Source organism: Callithrix jacchus, chromosome 2 (genome assembly GCF_049354715.1).
Source record: "Callithrix jacchus isolate 240 chromosome 2, calJac240_pri, whole genome shotgun sequence".
In the NCBI taxonomy this organism is placed as follows: domain Eukaryota; kingdom Metazoa; phylum Chordata; class Mammalia; order Primates; family Cebidae; genus Callithrix; species Callithrix jacchus.
The window spans coordinates 24455788-24481425 of NC_133503.1; the positions used below are offsets into that span (position 1 = coordinate 24455788).

The 25638-nt window shown below is 38.0% G+C and overlaps 1 long non-coding RNA gene across 1 annotated transcript in view; it reads left to right on the top strand.

Moving 5' to 3' along the window:
- LOC144580715 (uncharacterized) overlaps positions 1-25618 on the top strand; it is a 61894-nt gene extending 36276 nt beyond the window's left edge. The window contains exon 3 of the long non-coding RNA XR_013530710.1: positions 25558-25618. This is a non-coding gene — a long non-coding RNA (uncharacterized LOC144580715). The remainder of the gene's footprint in view (positions 1-25557) is intronic.
- The last annotated feature ends 20 nt before the right edge of the window (positions 25619-25638 follow it).

Below are 25638 nucleotides of genomic sequence, written 5' to 3' on the forward strand. Positions count from 1 at the left end.
TAAGGACATACAGCAAAGTGAGGAGGAAAAACAAACAAGACTGTGTTGTATCAGACTGTACAATTTTGGAAATTGTCACTGCAGCATAATTTGTGCTGCCCCCTCCTAATTGACAGGTTACCAATTAGATGTTATCTACATTTACTGATGAGAAGTTGAAAGCCCAAATAAAACTTCTAATATCCTCTAATATGTTTTAGGTCAAAGAGTCAATAAAAGAGAGAACTATAATTTGAACTCAATTCTTTCTGACTTCAGAGTCCAGCTCATCACCACTAAACCTTATTTCACCAACTTTATTGCTTGCAATAAGTTCACTTTTATGTGATCTTCCTTAGATTTAGTGGTTCTAAGAAAGACTTATTTTTGATACTGATTCTTTGGAATATATTTTTAAAGCTAAGCTGAAATAATAAAACATATCTTCTATAGCACTTTATGATTTAAAAAACATTTTCACATATATTATTAAGTCATTTTATCCTCACAAAAAACCTGTGAGGTTTATTAGGCAGGGGAGGTATATTATCCTATTGTTACAGCTGAAGGAAATCTAGGTACAGAAAAATCAATAGCTAATTGATATTCCAAGGTCATATAGATAGGCAATGACAAACTCTGGAACTAGGATCCCATTCTTGAGAATTATACTACAGTAATAGCAGCAGGAGGGATGTCTGTAGAGGGTGATTCCTGGCACCCTCTACAGAGAAGCCAGTTGTTAAACTCAGCTCTGCAATTTGCAATTTTATATATAGAGAATAAATAAATAGAGAGAAGCCAGTTGTTAAACTCAGTTCTGCAATTTGCAATTTTATTTTGCCATCAGAATCATTGATAACATTTCAAATCACCCTTTATCATAATTAGTTGTAAAAATAGCAATATTTCCATAAAATAGTAGAACCATTCAAGTTTACATTGTAAAATGATGACAAGAAAGTAACCCAAACCACATCCTAAACCCATAGGCATGTACTTTACAAATACAGCTTATTTCTGATCCTTTAACTATCACTTGTGGCAGGGCACAATAGCTCGTGTGTATAATCACAGCACTTTGCCAGTCCAAGGTGGGAGGATTGTTTGAACCCAGGAGTTCGAGACCAGCCTAGGCAACATAGTGAAACCCCATGTGGAAAAGAAAAAATAGCTGGGTGTGGTGGCATGCACCTGTGATCTCAGCTATGTGGGAGATTGAGGTGGGAGGATCACCTGAGCCCAGGAGGTCAAGACTGCAATGAGCCATGATCACACCACTGCACTCCAGCCTAGGCTACAGAGCAAGACTGTTTCAGTGACAAACGAACAAGTATCACTCGAAAATTTCTGAAATACATAGATTATCCAGAAGAAAAAACTTTATATTGTCCAGAAAACTTGCTAGATTTATGTGTAAAAGGAAACATGCTAGTAATATGGCAATGTGAAGTTGCTACCATATGACCAAGTTATTTATTTTAAATTAAAAACAGCCATTTGCTTCCCACTGATAATAATTTTAAAGGTTTATTTCAATGAAGGATTAATCACTAATTAAGACTATATTTGATTAAATGATTTTTAGAACTTCATTTTATTTTTATTTTTATGTGCAGAATAAAACTATATTTGGAGCCTATAGTTATTAAATGAGGTCTAATAAAAAATTCTGAAGGTGTCATTTGCATATAGGTCAATTTCAGCATGATGGTGCTTCCACTTTTATAGCATGTTGACAGAAACATTTTTGTAAATGCTATCTGGAAGGGAAATGAGAGGGTTTTTTTTTTTTTTCTGGAGGGGGTGGAATATTTTATGGAACACACTTCTTTTGTCATCTGAAGCCACCATCAGATTAGCTTCAGAGATAGAAAAAACTTAGGGCTGAGGCACACATTTTTCAATTCTCCTGAATAAGAAAGTTTGTACCCACAGTTAAGTGTCAGACACATTGCTATTTCTGATTTTAGCATATCTCTGATGAAGGGAGTAAAGAAATTCTGGCAAATGCATTGAATTCATATGTTGCATGATTTTCCTTGATATCTTTAGATTTGCAAAAGTATTAGTAGGCATGACTTTTGACCTTGCTCTTGATCTATTTTTAAATGACATTTATAATTATCATGTATATTCTTAAGTGAATATGTTTGTATCTATATCTATATAGTTATAGGCATATTTAATTCATATACACATCTGCACCTGTATCTATATGTAGCCCTATATACACCTTATTTATACAGATATACACAGATACATACATATATACATAATTGTGCATATAAACACATATATACATAGATGTATATATAGATACATACATATAGATATCTAGATATAGACTATATCTTTACATACACAGACATAGGTATACACACATGGATACGTATATGCTTATAGAGATGTAGAAGGATGTAATATGTATATGTGAAACACTACAAGCAAATATCTTGAATTAAATAACTTCCAACCCTCAAGTCCTACCTCAAATGTTAAATTCCCTAAAGAGCCTCTTCTCTAAATGAAAATTGTTGCTGCCTCCTTTGAGCCTCTTAACAGTACTCTTGCCAGGAAACTTTTCTCAATCAACCTTGGAAAAATATTAATGAGAGCTCACAAGTGTTAGTGTGCCAACAGTACCTAATTCAGTCAATCTCCAACTCAAATCTGAGAAGTAACTATGTTATTCTCTTCATGTTGAAGGAAGAGAAAATCTAAGACAATGGAGTTGAGTGACTTTCCCAGTATCAAATGCAAAAAAAAAAAAATGCAGAAGAGGACTGTGAACTAAAGTCTGTATGACTCCAATGCCTCATGTATTGTTTAGTCTCATTAATTAATTAATTCACAATATTATTGAGGCTTACAAAAGGCTGTACTATGGTCTAAGCAGTGTGGTAGGCTGAGGCTTCAGTGGTAAGAGTATATACATGCAGCAGGCATTCTAACAGGAAGCTAACACCAGAGGCATCTGACAGGCAGAAACTGACACAATTATTAATTAAAGGATCACTCAGTCTACCTTTGGGGCAACTTCAGCTAAAAAGTGAATCAGGAAATGTTAGAAAGACTAGTTAGAGAGGATGTGTGTCCAAATCTTCATAAAAACTCCAACCAACTGTCTGGCTAACCATGAACTATGCATGTGTGGAACAGAATCTAAGATCACTAGCTAGGATAAATGAACTGAACAGAGTTCTCAGAGATAGGAAACAGTGTATAGAGTTTGAGTTCAGTGGTCTGAAGGAGCATAAAGTTTTCTGAACTGATGGAAATGCTTAAATATTAAATGTTTAAATATTAAACATTCTTGAGAAGACCAGAATATAATCCACAGTATCTGTAACAAAGCATTGACAGTATTTGGAACATAATCCAAAGTACAATGTAAAAAGAAACTGAAAAACATTTCCCATACTCAATACAAAAGATAATCAATGGATGAGCCAGAATTTGGAATTGGCAAACACTTTAAAGTAGCCATTGTAACTATAGGTGTAAATGAAAGTAAGAGCATAAACAATAAAAAGCCTCAAAAGGCTGAGGTGGGAGGATTGCCTGAGCTCAGCACATTGAGACTGCAGTGAACTCTGATCGCACAACTGTGCTCCAGCTTCTCCGGCAGGAAAAATAGACGCTATAGAAAGAATCAAGTGGAAATTAGAGGACTAAAAAACACAATGTCTGAAGTGCAAAATTCACTTGACATATTTAACAGAAGTTTTGAGATGACAGAAGAAGACAGGTAAGACAGATTCATAGTCACAGTCAATCTGAAATACAGAAGGAAAAAAAATGGAAAACTGACGAGCAGGAACTCAGATTTGTGGAGAGATAGCAAATGGTCTAAGCCGCATAGTTGAAGGCCTAGTGGGAGATCAAAAACAAAATGGGGCAGAAAAAATATTTCTTAAATTTGATGAAAGGCATAAATTAAGTGTTTCAGAAAGCTCAGCAAAATCTATGAAGTATAAATGCAAAGGAAACTACATTTGGTTTGTCATAGTTACGGAAATACAAAGACGAGAAAAATCCTTAAAGTAGCTAGAGAAATCTGACACATTATATAAAAAAGAACAATGATATAAATTATTGTTGAAGAATTATCAGAAACAATGATGTTAAGAAGACAGGGGAACAATATATTTGAGGTTCTGAGAGAAGGATAAATCTGTCAACAAGAAAATTACATATATAGGCTGTGCACCTTGGCTCCTGTCTGTAATCCCAGCACTTTGGGAGGCTGAGGTGGGCGAATCACCGGAAGTAAGGAGTTGGAGATCAGCCTGGCCAACATGGTGAGACCCTATCTCTACCAAAAATATGAAAATTAGCTGGGCGTGGTGGTGCATGTCTGTAATTTCAGGTACTTGGGAGACAGAAGGGAGAGAATCATTTGAGCCCTGAACTGCGGGGAGTGGAGGTTGCAGTGAGCTGACATCATGCCACTGCACTTTAGCCTGGGTGGCAGAGCAAAACTCAGTCTCAGTCTAAAAAAAAAAAAGAGGAATAGACTGGAAAATACTGGCCAAACATTTATCTGGCAAAACGCATATCCTGAATGCTGAAAGAAATTCTAAATATTAGTAATAAAAAGATAAGCAATCTAATTGAAAATTGGAAAAGGGTATAAACATAAGAATTGCCAGAAGCACAAAAATGGTTGCTGAACATCATTAGTTATCAGAGAAATGTAAATTAAACTACAATGAGATATTACTACATACCCGCCAGAATGGCTAAAGTTAAAAAAGTTTGACGACTTCAAATGTTGCTGACAATGTGAATCAACTAGAACTCTCATACATTTTTGGTATAAGAATAAAATATGACAACACTTTGGTTTTTTTTTTAGGTTTTCTAAAAATTTTTTTAAATTGCATTTTAGGTTTTGGGGAACATGTGAAGAACATGCAAGATCGTTGCATAGGTGGCAGTGTGATTTGCTGCCTTCCTCCCCTTCACCTATACCTGGCATTTCTCCCCATGCTATCCCTCCCCAACTCCCCACCCCCCGCTGTCCCTCCCCTATTCCCCCCAACAGACGCCAGCGTGTAGTAAAAATGTTGGATAATTTCAGATAAAACTAAACAACCATCCATCAATTCTGTTTCTAGTTATTTACTCAAGATAAATTATAATATTTTTCACAAAACGACTTATGCAAGAATATTTACAGCATGTTTATTCACAATAGACAAAGACTTAAAATCTAGGTATCCAACAATAAGAGAATGATTTAAACACACACACACACACACACACACACAGTATGCATGTACATATAATGGGATACTATATAACACTATAAAGAAAGGAACTAATAACACCCAAAAACATGGATGAATCCCAAAAATAATATGTACGTAAAAAAAGCCTCACTCAGAAGAGTACATACTGAATGATTTCACGTATATGAAATTTTTAAGCAGGCAAAATTAATCCCTATGAAATGTAATCAGAAAGGGGACTGCCTCTGGGGGTGTCAGAATGTGATTAAGAAGGAGCATAAAGTTTTCTGAACTGATGGAAATGCTTTATATTTTGTTATGATTTGGATTCCATGGGTATATTTATTTGCTAAAACTTACTGAATGGCGCAGTTAAGATGAGTGTTATTTTAAGAAGGTGCCTTCTCCATTATCACAGAAAGGAAAGAGAAAATTGAGCTATTTTCTCTTTATACAAGAATGTTCAGGGATTGAGTTTCATTATCTTTCATTCCTCATGATCACCAGCAAACTGCTCTCAGAAATATTCTTCTTACAAATGTTAGATAAATAGATATGTTTCTGTTATCCTCTTTTCCTGTTTTGTTCTGTGTTCAACATTTATATAAACTACAATAATAGTGAACTAATTGATGCCATTGTCAAGTATTTTAATAGGCACATATTGTGAGCAGTGCTGCAATAAAAATATGTGTGCATGTATCTTTATAATAGAATGATTTATAATCCTTTGGATATATACCCAGTAATGAATTGCTGGGTCAAATGGTATTTCTATTTCTAGATCCTTGAGGAATCGCCACACTGTCTTCCACAATGGTTGAACTAATTTCGAACCAACACAAATGCCCAAAAATGATACACTGGATAAAGAAAATGTGGCACATATACACCATGAAATACTATGCAGCCATTAAAAAGGATGACTTCATGCCCTTTGCAGGGACATGGATGAAGCTGGAAACCATCGTTCTCAGCAAACTCACACAAGAACAAAAAAACCAAACACCACATTTCTCACTCATAAGTGGGTGTTGAACAATGAGAACACATGGACATAGAAAGGGAAACATCACACAGCAGGGCCTTTCAGGGGTGGGCAGCCAGGGGAGGGATATCAGGGGGTGGGGGGATTGGGGAGGGATAGCATCAGGAGAAATACCTTATGTAGATGATGAGGTGATCATAGTTACCATGGCACATGTATACCTATGTAACAAACCGGCATGTTCTGCACATGTATCCCAGAATTTAAAGTAAAATAAACACATTTTTAAAAATAGGCACATATTAGTTTTAGTTCTCATCACATGTGGTAGTTCATGTGACACACTAACAGATATTTAGCTTTAAAAAGATAAGGTCAATAGCTTACACTTTCTACCTGCCCACATTAAGAGTTGTGCTGCTAAGTCACATGGTTTAAATGATTGTCTGAGAGTTTCACTGATGCAATTTCCACCTGTTAATTAACATCATTTAAGTCTGGTCTGCAAGTCATCAGTTTTAGTGACTATAAATCTTAATGGTTTTGTGAAAGAATTAGGATTTGTTATTTCTTGAAGCAACTTTTTTAAAGTCAGTAAATTGGAGGTAGAAATATCTATTAGAAAAAAATAACAAATATTGGCAAAGGTGTGGGGAAAAAGGAATCCTACTACACAGTTGGTGGAAATGTAAATTGGTACAGCCATTATGGAAAACAGTATGGAGGCTCCTAAAAAAATAAAATGGAGCTACCATATCACGCAGTAATCCCTCTTCTGAGTATATACCCAGATAAATACAGATCACCACCGTGTAAAGATACCTGCACTCCTGTGTTCATTGCAACATTTTTCACAATAGCCAATATATGGAAATAACCTAAGTGCCCATCTATGAGCAAATGGATACACATACACACACACACGCACACACACACACATGCAATGTAACATTAGTCAATTATTCAGCCTTATGAAAGAAGGAGATTCTGCCATTTGGGTCCATCCAAGTTCTTTCGATGGACCCAGAGAACATTTACGAAGTGAAATAAGCCAGATACAGAAAAAATACTGCAAATACAAAGAGAGAGTAAGACAATGGTTATCATGGATGGGGTGTGGGTGGGAGAGGGGCATATGTAAATCAAAGAATACAAAATAGCAGATATGGAAGATGAACAAGTTTAAATATCTAACATATCGCATGAGGAATAAAGTTAGTCAAATTGTATTTTATTAGAAATTTTCATTAAATAAGTAGATTTTTAGCTGTTCTTGCCACAAAAATGTACGTATGTGAGACGTGGAACATATTAACCTATTTAACTATAGTAATCATTTACTATTTATATGTATCCCATAACATCGTATCATCATGTTTCAAACCTCAAATACACAGAATAAAATTTGTCCGATTTTTTAAAAGCCTACTCACTAACAGAAGTCAACAGAGGAAGAAAATATCTGTGGACCAAGCTCCTTGCTTTAAATTCCCCTGAGTGACGCCCTCTCTCTTGGGAAGTTGTCCAGGAAAGATAAGTCACTGCAGGCCTCATCAGGAAAGCTGTTTGGGTTGGAACATGATTTTCCTGGTTTTCATCAAACTCTCCCAAAAATGAAGTGAATATACCTATTCATATATATATATATATATATGTGTGTGTGTGTATGTGTGTGTGTGTGTGTGTGTGTTATACACACACAAGAAGCTACAAACCTCCACTCTAAATATTAACTTGTTCTTACATTCAACACAACAGTAACTCTGACTGTAGGATCTAATTTGTTGTCCTACTCTAACTGATAAATCTTGTCCTCAGGTTCTTCACCTATAAAATGTAAAGCTTTTCTTTTGTGTTTGATTTTCTTCTGTGTTTGACCTCTCTGGGCTCCTTGTTTTATTCATTTAGCCTTATTTCTACTCCAATTTTCAGAAATCATGCTTGGGGGTCACTCTTGCTAGTTTTACTTAGAAATAGGGAGAGAAGACATTCTTCATACTGCAAATTTAGCACATTCAAATGGCAAATTAGAATCAAATTAGGTCTAGAAAATTTTCACAGATGAAACAAATTCATCCAGGGTTAGCTGAGACATTATCTTCTCATTCTGAGGTTTCTGAAACTCTGTATGTGTGTGTGTATAAGTGTTTTCTTATAATAAGGTTGACTGAGCTATAACTTTCATAAAACTTTGTCATTGGGTCAATTTCACTTTCTTCCTTAACATTTTTCTTAAAACAATGTTACAGGCCTAGATTGCTGGACTAGTTTTAATAAAAATCTTATACTGTAGCATTATTACAATGCTTCATAAATGTGTGTCTTAAAAATAAGGGCATTGCTGGCTGGGCATGGTGGCTTACACCTGTAATCCCAGCACTTTGGAAGGCTGAGGTGGGTAGATCACGAGGTCAGGCGTTTGAGACCAACCTGACCAACACTGTGAAACCCCGTCTCTACTAAAAACTACAAAACATTAGCCAGGCATGGTGGCAGGTGCCTTTAGTCCCAGCTACTTGGGAAGCTGAGCCAGGAGAATCACTTGAACCTGGGAGGCAGAGGTGGCAATGAGCCGAGATCTCGTCACTGCATTCCAGCTTGGGTGACAGTGTGAGACTCCATCTCAAAGCAACAACAACAAAAAAAACAATATCAGAGAATTGCTAACACCAGTGTCCTAAGTTAAATTGTGGCCCCCTACTGTCGATCTGTACAGTGCAAACCCCTAGTACCTCAGAATGTGACTTTATTTGGAAATAGAGTCATTGCATATGTAATCAATTAAGATGAAGTTATCCTGGAGTAAGGTGACTCCTAATCTAATGTGAACGGTACACATTTAAAAGGGAAAATTTGAACACAGACACACATGTACAGGGATAATTTCATGTGAACATGAAGAAAAATATTAGTCAAGGAAAGCCAAAGATAGCCAGCAAACCCCTAGAAGCTAAGAGACAGGTATGGAAAGGATTTTCCCACATAGTTCTCACACAGAACCAATCCTGACAACACCTTGATTTTAGACTTCTAGATTCCACAACTGTGAGACAATAACTCTTTCTGGTTTTAAGTCACCAGTTTGTGTCACTTTGTTCAGGAACCCTAAGAAATGAATACAAAGAAAAATAAAAGGGTCAGTTATAAACTGGCCAAGAAGAGGGAGAAGAGAAGTTATACCCAAAGAAGAGTAACTTATTCTTGCTGAATCTGTCCCCAATTTTGCTGACAAATCACTTCACTCATGAGAAATGCCACATGAACATGTCTGTGTGCATGGTCTACTTTTCAGACTCCTAGGTCTCTCTCTCTCTCTCTCTCTCTCTCTCTCTCTCTCTCTCTCTCTCTCTCTCTCTCTCTCTCTCAGCTGGTACTTACATACCACCACCAAATGTGCTTGTTAAAAATGTAAAGGCCAGGTACCGGTGGTTCACACCTGTAATCCCAGCATTTTGGGAGGCCGAGGCAGGTGGATCATCTGAGGTTAGGAGTTCAAGAACATGGTGAAACCCGGACAACCATGACCAACATGGTGAAACCTCAACATTACTAAAAATACAAAAAATTAGCTGGGCATGGTGGCGCATGCCTGTAGTCCCAGCTACTCAGGAGGCTGAGGCAAGAGAACTGCTTGAACTGTAGAGGCTCAATTGCACTCCAGCCTGGGTGGGCAACAAGAGCAAAACTCTGTCCCAAAAAAAAAAAAAAAAAAAAAGAAAAGAAAGAAAAGAAAAAAGAAATTTAAAGTGGTAGCAGCAAGAGGATTCCCACTGCTATGAAGGCACTGGAGACCAATGAAGGATAGGATTGCTAGTGACTGAGGCCCCTACTTAAGGAATTTGGGGCTTTCCCGCTTCATCAAAGCTCTTCTATTTTATGTCTCTCTCTCCCCTTATCTTTTCCTTAACATTGAATTTTGATTCCTAAATTTTTTTTTTTTAAGAGACAGGATTGTGCTCTGTCACCTAGGCTTGAGTGCAGTGGTATGATAACAGTTCACCGCAACCTTGATCTCCTGTACTTAAGCAGTCCTCCTGTCTCAGCCTCTTGAGTAGCTGGGACTAAAGGTGCACACTACTTACTGAACCTGGCTAATTGTTTCACTTTTTATAGAGACAGGAGTCTCACGTTGTTGCTCAGGCTGGTCCTGAATTCCCGGGCCCAAGAGATCTTCCCATCGCAGCCTCCCAAAGTGCTGGGATTACAGGCATGAACCACCATGCCTGACTTGATTCCAAGAATGAAGACTTTATGTCTTCTGTTTCTCTTGTCCTATTTATTGACCTGCATGACTCTCAGATATTCTGAATAAATTGTGTTTCCAATCTAGGTTTGTTTTTGGTTTCAGAAGTGGTGAAAAAAAAAGGAACTTCAAGTTTTAAATAAACTTCTATTTTAAAATTTAAAATGGTGAGGGTTACCATGATAGAGTCAGAAAGGACTGACCAAAAATGTAAGCAACATTGATGGAGAACGGTTTCCTTCTACTTCTCAGATCTTCCTTCTCTTGGTGGGAGTTTTAAAGCAATTGGGAGCCACACTGAAAATGGCTCCTTGCGGTGGCTCCTTAGAAAGTCCTGGAATTCACTCTGATCGGACCAACTTGGATTATGTGTCCATTTATGAGCCAGTCACTGCGAAAATTCTTCAGATTGACTTAAGCTTAAATTGCATACATTTATTTGAAGTTCTGATGGAGCATGGATTAAAGTCATAGAGAGATGCTTTACTAAAGAAATTAAGGGGTTTTCATCAGAATAATGGGGAGATAATTGTGGTTATTAAATATAAAAGAATTTTTCTTAACTCATCTTTAAAAAGGTCTCTATGAACTCTGTAGAAGGTACTGTGCAAGGTACCGAGTATTCAGAGTTGAATAAGACATGGTCCTACTTTTGAGAGGTTTATCATCTACTGAGGAGACAACTGTGTAAGACAATAAATATACTAGTGTGTTATGTGTTTTGTAACAGAAGCACAAGTGAAGTGGTATATGAAGGGAAGGGAAGTAAAAGTTACTAGTATTCACTCCATCTGGGGCACGGCAGGTCTTGGAGTTGGTGGAGAGTTTGAAAACACTCCACATAATGAGTTTTTTGAATTGGATTTGATAAATGAGGGTAAAAGAGTTGGAGAGGGGGAGGGAAGCATTAGAGCAGAGGAACAAAATATTTCTACCAGTTATAAACAGGAGATATAGTTTCTGTGAGGATGGCCTGCACCTCTAAACTACTAAAATAATTAGACTTTAAACCTTCATGTCTGGCTGTTTGTGTGCCTGTCCATTCCAGAGCTTATGTTTGGTTTTGTCTGTTTTTTTTTAAATGATTATATATAATTATGGCATATACTATATTTATTGTGTGGAGGTGATCAAGAGTGGAGTCTGACAGGCAAATGTTTTTAAGTGATAAAGCATTAACTCATCTAATCCTTATCTATGTTACGAACATGTAAACAATCATTAATTTCACGACAATGCCATTTTGTGTTTCCATATTATTTCTACTTCTTTTATGTGGGGACATCACTTTTTGTGGTTAAATACTCAAATTCACGGGAATGTTAAAATTTTAAATTCAAAGTTCTATTGATGTTTTTATAAAAATATTTGATGGACCGGGTGAGGTGGCTCACGCTTGTAATCCGAGCACTTGGGAGGCCGAGACAGGTGGATCACCTGAGGTCAGGTGTTCGAGGCCAGCCTGACCAACATAGAGAAACGTCTCTACTAAAAATACAAAATTAGCTGGGCATGTTAGTGCATGCCTGTAATCCCAGCTACTCAGGAGGCTGAGGCAGGAGAATCTCTTGAACTGGGGAGGTGAAGGTTGCAGTGAGCCGAGATCATGCCATTGTACTCCAGCCCAGGCAACAAGAGCAAAACTCTGTCTCAAAAAAAAAAAAAGTTGATGGTAGTGCCTTTAACCCAAATAAGCTTGTGTTTGAACCTTGAATTCTAACACCAGATGTGTCATCTTATAAAATTACTGAGACTCTCTAGGCCTCTGTTCTATTGTTAAGTTGATTATAACAGTATAATCCCTTAGGATGTTTATGGTGATTAAAGAAGATAATATGTGCAAAGTGCTTAGTAGAATCGTTGGGACAAAATAAATGTTTATTAAATGTAACTGATAGAATGACAATAAGAGCAATTTGGTGGTTTGATAACCAAATCCCTGTTGAGAAGGATTACCATAGACCCATTAGCCCAGAAAGCCGATACTCAGTACTCTAATTAAAGATGATTCAATCATAAAGCCCCATTTTAAAAAAACGGATTGTTTTTTGATAAATCATTGTTTACATGTTTGGGTGTGACAGTGTCTCAATCTTAGTTCTTTCATAGTTAGGTTGAGTTTGGTTATAAATCCCATGCTTCTTTTTTTTTTTTTTTAATCCCATGCTTCTTAAAACAGAATGGGAAAAAATTTTTGCAATCCACCCATCTGAAAAAGGGCTAATATCCAGAAGTTACAAAGAACTAAAACAGATTTACAAGAAAAAACAAACAAACGCATCCAAAAGTGGGCAAAGGATATGAAGAGACACTTTTCAAAAGATGTCATATATGAGGCCAACAAACATGTGAAAAAATGCTCATCATCACTGATTATTAGAGAAATGCAAATCAAAACCACATTGAGATACCACCTCATACCAGTTAGAATGGTGATCATTAAAAAATTGGAGACAACAGATGCTGGAGAGGATGTGGAGAAATAGAAACACTTTTACACTGTTGATAGGAGTGTAAACTAGTTCAACCATTGTGGAAGACAGTGTGGTGCTTTCTCAAGGACCTAGAAATAGAAATTCCATTTGACCCAGCAATATACTGGGTATATACCCAGTAATGTGTCATTCTATTATAAAGACACATGCACACATATGTTCATTGTGGCACTGTTTATAATAGCAAAGACTTGGAACCAACCCAAATGCCCATCAACGATTGACTGGACCAGAAAAATGTGGCACATATACACCATGGAATACTATGCAGCCATAAAAAATGATAAGTGTGTGTCCTTTGTAGGGACATGGATGAATCTGGAAACCATAATTCTCAGCAAACTGACACAAGAACAGAAAATGAAACATGGCATGTTCTCACTCATAGGCAGTTGATGAACAATGAGAACACATGAACACAGAGGGGAGCATCACACACTGGGGTCTGTTGGTGGGGGCCAAGGGAGGGACGGCGGGGTGGTGGTGGGGGAATGGAGGCAGCAAACCACGTTGCTGTGTGTGTACCTATGCAACAATCCTGCATGATCTGCACATGCACCCCAGAACCTGAAGTACAATAAACAAATAAACAAAATATCTACATATATATGCAAAGATTTCAGTTTTTGCATTTATAAAATGATATTAGTGACCTCTATTCCCTTTCAGATAAAATATTCTATAATATTAATACCATAAAGAGCCCCTTACAATAACCCTTCTTGCTCAGTAGCCTGAGGTTTTATCAAATATTTGTTATATATCTATATTCAGGCATTACACCAGAATATGAAAGTGCTGATTCAGCAGGCGTGTTAAAGTTTCATTTTATGGTGATGCATTTTATGAGGGTATGTGCATTAAACATCAAGTACAGAAAGCACATACCCATGTAAGTGTAAATGTATGTATATGTGACATTTATACTCCTATAAATAAGCCTGTGGCTATACAAAAAAAAGCAAAATATGTTTAAATATTTATTTCCTAAGCCTAGCTCTAAAAGATTTCACTTCCAAGCACTGTGAGCCTACCAGACAAATGCTGGCCTAAACTGAAAACTTTGAAATATGCCTTAGGAGACAGGAGATTTTGATTCTGTAGCAAAGATGCAGAGGGCCAATGTCAATGTAGTTCTCCTTCCAACATTTTGACTCACTAGCTAGGTCCGTTTTCATGTATGATTCTGATAACATTTCCTAAGTGGAAAAGGATACTTTTCCTATAGTACAAGATCAATCCAATTGCTTTTTGACAGTCCTCAGAAAAGAAGAGCCAAGAACATTAAACAAAGTGAAGACCTGGGGACTCAGGAAAGCCTTCTATCTTAAATGTATTAAGACATTGTCTGAAGCAACAATTTCACTATCCTGGCAGATGTGTTTCGTTGATTTTGATGTTGATATATATCATCTTTTACTATCCAGCAATGGGAAAAGGATTGGACACCACTAATGTATAGTATGATTAAAACATAAATACAATACAACAATAACAAAAAAGAAAATCCTATTTTTTAGAAAGTTATTTGAACTTATTATTCATTATTTTTGTATTTATTTATTTATTTTAGAGAGAAGGTCTCACTCTGTTGTCCAAGCTGACTACAGTGGTTGTGATCATAGCTCATTGTAACCTTGAACTCCTGTGCTTAAGTGATCCTCTGCCTCAGGCTCTCTAGTAGCTGAGACTACAGGTGTGGGCCACCATGCCCTGCTAATGAAGACAAGGTTTTGCTATGTTGCTCAGGCTAGTCTGGAACTTCTGTCCTAGGTAATCATCTCGTCTCTGTCTCTCAAAGCACTGAGATTACAGATGTGAAGTCACTGTGCCCAGCCCTTAACAGCATAAAGAAAGGACACAGAAACTTAAGTCCCTGGAATAATTTTCTACAGTATGGCATGGGGGCTGGGAGGGCGTTCTGCTATATTTGGTAAAGGACTGCACAGAGTAAGTATTAGAAAAATTCGGATTACCTGATGTACTTGAAAAAAAAAAAAAGGAATAGAATATAAACCAGCAGAGCATTTGGAAAAGAGTACTGAACAATGAACTGGCTGGCCTTGATGAAGCCCTGAATCCTCCACTAATTATATCAAATACAATTCATTTAATCTCTCTGAGCTTCTTGTGTAAAATGGATGTTTTTGCATTTGTTTAGTCAAACTCATGTTATGGTGACACAAACTGTATAACACATTTAGGACATTTATACATTTTTTTTTTTTAATTTTTTATTGGATTATAGGTTTTGGGGTACATGAGCAGAGCATGCAAGACAGTTGCGTAGGTACACACATGGCAGTGTGCTTTCTTTTCTTCTCCCCTTCACCCACATTTGGCTTTTCTCCCCAGGCTATCCCTCCCCACCTCCCCCTCCCACTGGCCCTCCCCTTTTCCCCCCAATAGACCCCAGTGTTTAGTACTCCCCTTTCTGTGTCCATGTGTTCTCATTTTTCATCACCCACCTATGAGTGAGAATATGCGGTGTTTCATTTTCTGTTCTTGTGTCAGTTTGCTGAGGATGAAGTTCTCCAGATTCATCCATGTCCCTACAAACGACACAAACTCATCATTTCTGATTGCTGCATAATATTCCATGGTGTATATGTGCCACATTTTTCCAATCCAGTCTATTATCAATGGGCATTTGGGTTGATTCCAGGTCTTTGCTATTGTAAACAGTGCTGCAATGAACATTCGTGTACATGTGTCCTTATAGTAGAACGATTTATAGTCTTTTGGATATATACCCAGTAATGGGATTGCTGGGTCAAATGGAATTTCTATTTCTAAGGCCTTGAGGAATCGCCACACCATCTTCCACAATGGTTGAACTAATTTACACTCCCACCAACAGTGTAAAAGTGTTCCTTTTTCTCCACATCCTCTCCAGCATCTGTTGTCTCCAGATTTTTTAATGATCGCCATTCTAACTGGCGTGAGATGGTATCTCAATGTGGTTTTGATTTGCGTCTCTCTGATGATCAGTGACGATGAGCATTTTTTCATATGATTGTTGGCCTCAAATATGTCTTCTTTCGTAAAGTATCTGTTCATATCCTTTGCCCACTTTTGAATGGGCTTGTTTGTTTTTTTCCTGTAAATCTGTTTGAGTTCTTTGTAAATTCTGGATATCAGCCCTTTGTCAGATGGGTAAACTGCAAAAATTTTTTCCCATTCTGTTGGTTGCCGATCCACTCTAGTGACTGTTTCTTTTGCCGTGCAGAAGCTGTGGAGTTTCATTAGGTCCCATTTGTCTATTTTGGCTTTTGTTGCCAATGCTTTTGGTGTTTTGGTCATGAAGTCCTTGCCTACTCCTATGTCCTGGATAGTTTTGCCTAGATTTCCTTCTAGGGTTTTTATGGTGCCAGGTCTTATGTTTAAGTCTTTAATCCATCTGGAGTTAATTTTAGTGTAAGGTGTCAGGAAGGGGTCCAGTTTCTGCTTTCTGCACATGGCTAGCCAGTTTTCCCAACACCATTTGTTAAACATGGAATCCTTGCCCCATTGCTTGTTTTTGTCAGGTTTATCAAAGATTGTATAGTTGTATGTATGTTGTGTTGCCTCCGGTGCCTCTGTTTTGTTCCATTGGTCTATATCTCTGTTTTGGTACCAGTACCATGCTGTTTTGATTACTGTAGCCTTGTAGTATAGTTTGAAATCCGGTAGTGTGATGCCCCCCGCTGTGTTCTTTTTGCTTAGAATTGACTTGGCTATGTGGGCTCTCTTTTGGTTCCATATGAAGTTCATGGTGGTTTTTTCCAGTTCTGTGAAGAAAGTCAATGGTAGCTTGATGGGGATAGCGTTGATTCTGTAAATTACTTTGGGCAGTATAGCCATTTTCACGATATTAATTCTTCCTAACCATGAACATGGAATGTTTCTCCATCTGTTTGTGTCCTCTCTGATTTCGTTGAGCAGTGGTTTGTAGTTCTCCTTGAAGAGGTCTCTTACGTTCCTTGTGAGTTGTATTCCAAGGTATTTTATTCTTTTTGTAGCAATTGCGAATGGCAGTTCGCTCTTGATTTGGCTTTCTTTAAGTCTGTTATTGGTGTAGACGAATGCTTGTGATTTTTGCACATTGATTTTATATCCTGAGACTTTGCTAAAGTTGCTTATCAGTTTCAGGAGCTTTTGGGCTGAGGCAATGGGGTCTTCTAGGTATACTATCATGTCGTCTGCAAATAGAGACAATTTGGCTTCCACCTTTCCTATTTGAATACCCTTTATTTCTTTTTCTTGCCTGATTGCTCTGGCTAGAACTTCCAGTACTATATTGAATAGGAGTGGTGAAAGAGGGCATCCTTGTCTAGTGCCAGATTTCAAAGGGAATGCTTCCAGTTTTTGCCCATTCAGTATGATATTGGCTGTTGGTTTGTCATAAATAGCTTTTATTACTTTGAGATACGTTCCATCGATACCGAGTTTATTGAGGGTTTTTAGCATAAAGGGCTGTTGAATTTTGTCAAATGCCTTCTCTGCGTCAATTGAGATAATCATGTGGTTTTTGTTTTTGGTTCTGTTTATGTGATGAATTACATTTATAGACTTGCGTATGTTGAACCAGCCTTGCATCCCCGGGATGAATCCTACTTGATCATGATGAATAAGTTTTTTGATTTGCTGTTGCAATCGGCTTGCCAATATTTTATTGAAGATTTTTGCATCTATGTTCATCATGGATATTGGCCTGAGGTTTTCTTTTCTTGTTGGGTCTCTGCCGGGTTTTGGTACCAGAATGATGTTGGTCTCATAAAATGATTTGGGAAGGATTCCCTCTTTTTGGATTGTTTGAAATAGTTTTAGAAGAAATGGTGCCAGCTCTTCCTTGTGTGTCTGGTAGAATTCGGCTGTGAACCCGTCTGGACCTGGGCTTTTTTTGTGTGGTAGGCTCTTAATTGCTGCCTCAACTTCAGACCTTGTTATTGGTCTATTCATAGTTTCAGCTTCCTCCTGGTTTAGGCTTGGGAGGACACAGGAATCCAGGAATTTGTCCATTTCTTCCAGGTTTACTAGTTTATGCGCATAGAGTTGTTTGTAATATTCTCTGATGATGGTTTGAATTTCTGTGGAATCTGTGGTGATTTCCCCTTTATCATTTTTTATTGCATCTATTTGGTTGTTCTCTCTTTTATTTTTAATCAATCTGGCTAGTGGTCTGTCTATTTTGTTGATCTTTTCAAAAAACCAGCTCTTGGATTTATTGATTTTTTGAAGGGTTTTTTGTGTCTCAATCTCCTTCAGCTCAGCTCTGATCTTAGTTATTTCTTGTCTTCTGCTGGGTTTTGAGTTTTTTTGGTCTTGGTCCTCTAGCTCTTTCAATTTTGATGATAGGGTGTCAATTTTGGATCTCTCCATTCTCCTCATATGGGCACTTATTGCTATATACTTTCCTCTAGAGACTGCTTTAAATGTGTCCCAGAGGTTCTGGCACGTTGTGTCTTCGTTCTCATTGGTTTCGAAGAACTTCTTTATTTCTGCCTTCATTTCGTTGTTTACCCAGTCAACATTCAAGAGCCAGTTGTTCAGTTTCCATGAAGCTGTGTGGTTCTGGGTCTGTTTCTGAATTCTGAGTTCTAACTTGATTGCACTATGGTCTGAGAGGCTGTTTTTTATGATTGCAGTTGTTTTGCATTTGTTGAGCAGTGCTTTATTTCCAATTATGTGGTCAATTTTAGAGTAGGTGTGATGTGGTGCTGAGAAGAATGTGTATTCTGTGGATTTGGGGTGGAGAGTTCTGTAAATGTCTATCAGGTTTGCTTGCTCCAGGTCTGAGTTCAAGCCCTGGATATCCTTGTTGATTTTTTGTCTGGTTGATCTGTCTAGTATTGACAGTGGAGTGTTAAAGTCTCCCACCATTATTGTGTGGGAGTCTAAGTCCTTTTGTAAGTCCTTAAGAACTTGCCTTATGTATCTGGGTGCTCCTGCATTGGGTCCATATATGTTCAGGATCGTTAGCTCTTCTTGTTGTATCTATCCTTTTACCATTATGTAATGGCCTTCTTTGTCTCTTTTGATCTTTGTTGCTTTAAAGTCTATTTTATCGGAGATGAGAATTGCAACTCCTGCTTTTTTTTGCTTTCCATTTGCTTGGTAAATCTTCCTCCATCCCTTTATTTTGAGCCTTTGTGTATCCTTGCATGTGAGATGGGTTTCCTGGATACAGCACACTGATGGGTTTTGGCTTTTTATCCAATTTGCCAGTCTGTGTCTTTTGATTGGTGCATTTAGTCCATTTACATTTAGGGTTAATATTGTTATGTGTGAATTTGATACTGCCATTTTGATGCTAAGTGGCTGTTTTGCCTGTTAGTTGTTGTAGATTCTTCATTATGTTGATGCTCTTTAGCATTCAGTGTGATTTTGGAATGGCTGGTACTGGTTGATCCTTTCTATGTGTAGTGCCTCTTTTAGGAGCTCTTGTAAAGCAGGCCTGGTGGTGACAAAATCTCTGAGTACTTGCTTGTTCGCAAAGGATTTTATTTTTCCTTCACTTCTGAAGCTCAGTTTGGCTGGATATGAAATTCTGGGTTGAAAGTTCTTTTCTTTAAGAATGTTGAATATTGGCCCCCACTCTCTTCTGGCTTGTAGTGTTTCTGCCGAGAGATCTGCTGTGAGTCTGATGGGCTTCCCTTTTTGGGTGACCCGACCTTTCTCTCTGGCTGCCCTTAGTATTCTCTCCTTTATTTCAACCCTATTGAATCTGACGATTATGTGCCTTGGGGTTGCTCTTCTTGCGGAATATCTTTGTGGTGTTCTCTGAATTTCCTGCAATTGAGTGTTGGCCTGTCTTGCTAGGTGGGGGAAATTTTCCTGGATGATGTCCTGAAGAGTATTTTCCAGCTTGGATTCATTCTCTTCGTCCCCTTCTGGTACACCTATCAAACGTAGGTTAGGTCTTTTCACATAGTCCCACATTTCTTGGAGACTTTGTTCATTCCTTTTTGCGTTTTTTTCTCTAGTCTTGGTTTCTCGTTTTATTTCATTGAGTTGGTCTTCGACTTCAGATATTCTTTCTTCTGCTTGGTCAATTCGGCTATTGAAACTTGTGCATGCTTCGCGAAGTTCTCGTATTGTGTTTCTCAGCTCCTTTAATTCATTCATATTCCTCTCTAAGTTATCCATTCTTGTTATCATTTCCTCAAATCTTTTCTCAAGGTTCTTAGTTTCTTTGCATTGATTTAATACATGATCTTTTAGCTCACCAAAGTTTCTCATTATCCATCTTCTGAAGTCTAATTCCGTCATTTCATCACAGTCATTCTCCGTCCAGCTTTGTTCCCTTGCTGGTGAGGAGTTTTGGTCCTTTCTAGGAGGCGAGGTGTTCTGGTTTCGGGTGTTTTCCTCCTTTTTGCGCTGGTTTCTTCCCATCTTTGCGGATTTGTCCACTGGTCGTCTGCGTAGTTGCTGACTTTTTGATTGGGTCTCTGAGTGGACACCCTGAATGTTGATGATGAAGTATTTCTGTTGCTTGGTTTTCCTTCTACCGTTCTAGGCCCTTCGCTGTACGAGTGCTGAGGTCTGCTCCAGACCCTGCTTGTCTGGGGTGCACCTCTAGCAGCTGTGGCACAGCGAGGGTGCTACCAGTTTCTTTTTCTGCTATCTTTGTCCCAGGATGGTGCCTGCCTAATGTCAGTCTTTTGGATATAGAGGGGTCAGGGAGCTGCTTGAGGAGACAGTTTGTACTTTATAGGGTTTTAGTTGCTGAGCTGTGAGCTGTGTTGTTCATTCAGGGCTGTTAGGCTGCTATGTTTGATTCTGCTGCAACAGAGCTCATTAAAAAAACCCTTTTTTTTCTCAAATGCTCTGTGTTGAGGGGTTTGGGCTTTATTTTTGGATGTCCGTTGAGGTCCTGCCCAGCTAGGATGCAGACTAGCCACTGTTTGCCTGCCGAGGCTCCGCCCTGCTGTTGTGAGGCTCGCCCTGGCTCCGCTATTCTGCTGTTCTCCGCCACGCCCTGCGGCGGAGTTTCTCTGTTGTAGCGGGTTGCCTCGGCGACGGCAGACTGCGTCAGCAGTGGGCGTGTATCTCAGTAGGGACGGGTTGCCTCGGCAACGGCTGGCTGCGTCAGCAATGGGCATGTATCTCAGTTGGGGCGGGTTACCTCGGTAATGGTGGCCACCCCTCCCCCTCAGAGCGTCTCGGGCCATCTGCACGGGGCTTGTTTGAAATCGCGGTTTTGTTCGTCCCACTGGGCCAATCCTAACGCTCTGTTCCTGCAATCCCCTGGGCTGGCCCACTGTTCAAGTCTAGCTCAGTCTCAAGTCCAGCCCTCTCACGTCTCCAGTTGCTGGTTCAACGGGGCACCCGGACAAGTGCGCCCTGTGGGGAGCGCTGGGTAGGGCCGGCCGCCGCCACCCCGGCTGCCGGCTTCGCCAGGCGGAATATCTGCCTGGTGTCCTGCGTCTCCTCTTCACTTGGGAATTTCCCCGTTCCGTGAGCAACAAAGATCAGTCTGGAAATGCAGCTCAGACTCACCTCTCCGCAGACACAACGAGAACTCCAATCCTGGGTTGTTCTCACAGCGCCATCTTGAGAAGCAATCTCGGACATTTATACATTTTATTTGTCAATTTAAGATTTAAATCTTGCACATTTATGAAGACTTACCTAAAACACTACAAGGAATGACCTAGAAGACAAGTTATCTTACATCAAATTCTTCCCATGTAGTTTAGGGGCAAGTCACATGCATGAATCAAGTAGAGAATGAGAGACAGTGAATTATGATGTCTTTTCACACACACACACACACACACACACACACACACACACACACACACGTAGAGAGTAGCTAGAAGCATTAAGTATGTCTATTGAGTTTTATTTTCTCCTTCTCCAATAACTGGACTTTTGTTGGGCTCTACTTCTAATGACTTTTTATATAAATGTTCTCCATAGCTTTCTCTCAATCATTTTTGCTGTATCCTTTCTCAAAAGATGAACTGAATTTCTCTTCCATCAATCCGAGGTGGATCTTCCTGCATACTTCACTGTTACAACTATGCCAGCTACTTATAGCCAGCAAGAGTTCTGATTGTCCAGTGTCCATGCATTCTTGCTGATGACCTGTACCATGCTAGTTATTAAGTATTGGCTTCATGTGGATAATTCTTGTCCACATTTCCATCCTCCTTTCCAAACACTGTACCTGGAAGTCTTGCCAACGTGTTAAGGTTATTGCTAAACCTTTAACACATTGTCTGCTTTCCTTCAATTGGTTTTCTTTTCTCTGGTGCTTATTTGGCATAGGGTTTATTGTTTGCTTGTCTCCCTTTCTGCACTACTTATTAAGCGTTTTGTCTTTTCCATTTTGAAAAAACTGTTGTACACTTTTGTTCAGTTCATAATTACTGTACCTAAGTTGAGGATCATTTTCTTGAATCATTGCACTATCATTATTATTTTTTGCTCCTAGTTCATTTTCCCTCTACTTTAATTTCATAACCAATGTTTACAGATTAACCTTAATAAAGTCATCTTTTACTTTAAAAACCTCAATGCTATTTCTCTAGTTGATAAAAGTCACCATTCAACTGGCTTCAGATTAATATTTTGGGTCCAATATACCTTCTGTTTCATAGTTTCATCCCCACATTCTATGCTGTGTTCAAGTGCACTGAGATTAGTTTTCATTATATTCCATTATTATATTCTAATCAGAAAGGACTTCATGGAAGAAGTGGTATCTTTTTTTTTTTTTTTTTTTGAGACGGAGTTTCGCTCTTGTTACCCAGTCTGGAGTGCAATGGCGCGATCTCGGCTCATCGCAGTCTCCGCCTCCTGGGTTCAGGCAATTCTCCTGCCTCAGCCTCCTGAGCAGCTGGGATTACAGGCACGCGCCACCGTGCCCAGCTAATTTTTTGTAATTTTAGTAGAGACGGGGTTTCACCATGTTGACCAAGATGGTCTCGATCTGTTGACCTCGTGATCCACCCGCCTCGGCCTCCCAAAGTGCTGGGATTACAGGCTTATAAGTGTCAGGAACTCTGCTTTAGGCTTTTATGAAACCCTGAACAAATCCCCTATAATACTAATTTTCTCACTAGATCAAGTTTCCAAACCTACCCACCTCTATGGTGCCTTCCCTGATTTTTGCACAGTAAAATGTGATTTGTCCCTATTTGAAAACTTCATGGTAGTTTGTTCTTGTTTAAAAATGACTTACCACTTTCTGCCTTTCATTATAGTGATTTTCATATACTTTTTCTCCCTCATTAGATTTCAAGCTCCTTGAGAGAAGGAATTTTATCTTATATTCTTTGCAGTATATTTGACTATATTTATATTTGAGTTTTTGCAGTATCAAAGGCCATTGAATTGAAGGATTACAACAGACAATATCATGCTTGTCTATTTTTTTGTTTTGACTCTCATTTCCAGGACTGCAACTAAACTAAAATATGAAACAAACACACACACACACACACACACACACACACACACACACACACGTTAGAAGTGGAGCCCAACAAAAATCAAGTTATTGGAAGAGGAGAAAATAATATATACACATATATACTTAAATTCATCATCAATGGTATGCTGGTACATCAGGTAATCAGTCTTTCTAGCACATAACCTGTGTCCATCTTTATTGTCCTCTACTGAATGTAGCAGGACACCCTCTCAAACCCCATGCCATACTGTAGACAGTTCTTTTAGAAAATGTATTTCATTCAATAATAGGAATGAATTTTTCCTTTTGTGCATAAATTTAGCAAACACAATTGCTACTAGTTGTGTTTTCTTGTCTAACATATTTTAACATAATATCTTATTCCATTGGCACATAAAATCAATGCTTCCAGGAAAATAAAAGTAGCTAACCTATTTATTTATTTTTTAAATTCACTCTCTGGATGACAGAAACTTTAAAGTACTGCCAATTCACAAACTTTTATCTCTGAAAATTACATGGCAATTTTCCCAGGTGATGTTGTTTCTGCAGCTGTTTAAACCCCGTTAAAATTTCACATACAATAATGGGTTCTATTAATCTTGTAGAAGACAGTTACTTTAAAAGACAACAGTTAAATGAGATGAAGAGTGATGATGCCTCATCAGTATATAGAGTGAAGCTAAAAGTCTTAAATATATCTTCATCTGCTGAGGTCACTATCATAAAGATAAACTATCTCCTTATCCCACAAGATGGCCCTTGGTGACATTTTCTGAACCCAGGATTTTATAATGGATGAACCTTAAATGTAAATTATTATGAATGTACATACAATTTTAATGACCATTTATTCTTTCTGCAAAATTGTATTAAGTGGCCACAATGTCCTGGGAATTGTGTGAGAAGCTAAACCTACAAAGAATATTTTTTTCTAAATGTATTCTTTAAAATATTTACTGCAATAGATACTCTTTGGAGAAAAAATATCTCTTGTCAAATAATGCTGGGAAATAGCTCTATCTCCCTTTCAGGTATGTATTTGCATATTATCATATGACAACTTCAGATAATTTCGGCACTAAAAAACTCCCTGCTTGAGCTTGTATACTACAGTTCTCCCACATTTTTCTGACGGGGTAATGTTTGTTTTTTGCCCCCGCTTGCCTGGTCAAAACAGTCGCCAATAATACTCTGGATAAGCCTGTGGGACTTACTAACCTCTCAGGATAGCTTATAAAATCTTGACCACACAGTGACATACACATAATGAGAAGATACGTATCTCATAGAAGACTTGTACCCTGTATGAAACATGAATAGGATTTCAATTTTTATCCTCACTCACAATCTGTTTAACTTTAAGAAAATCACTTCACCTCTCTGGGCCAAAATATTGCCATTGCATAAAAATAAAAAGAACAATGAATTTGTACTCTAAAGACGAGGAGCAAACCTTATGATTGATTGCTGTTATGATGATGATATCATCACCTTATGATGATATCACCACCAACTTTGAGAATGATACTGTGTGCTTATAATACCATTAGGATGAAATATAAACTATAGTATACCTAACAAGTTATGAACACAAGTGAACAACACATTGAGTGTATCTGACATCCAGGTGCTATAGCTTATTTAAAGAGAAATGGCTCTCCCAAAGTGACATCTGGAGATTTTGGGTGATTTTCCCCCAGTTTTCTAGAATATAGCACTAAAAGGCTTTTATTATCTACCAATACATAATTAGATTGGGCTATGTATGTCCATGAAATAGTTGATAAAGAAATATATGATTGAGTGGAACAATTGAAAGAATGTAAAATTTCATAATAAAGAAAAGCAGTTATTAAGAATTTTTAAGGAGCCAGTGTGCCCGGAGAAAATGAAATGCTGTGATGATATTTAATGTAAATTCAATTCAAAGCAGCCATTTTGTGGAAACCCAGTGAGTTAATCAACACTATTTCAGAGGTGAAATGGACATAGGCAAGGGATTTCTACTATTTTATTAATAAATAATTTTTGTTACACTTTCTTTTAAATGTGAGAATGAGTTTTTAAAATTCCAAACAGAGGTAAATTTATTACCTGAGTTCTAAATCTGCCCCTAAAGAACTGTGTGACATTAGGCAATGTCGCTTTACTTCTGTGCTCTCATGTTTTACATATACATAAGGAAAGACTTCGTCCATATCTATTTTCAGGTATAAAAACTCTCATCTATGAAACAATGCAGAGATGTCAGAACTCTGATAAAAATTAAGGTAAGTCAATCTAATACATAT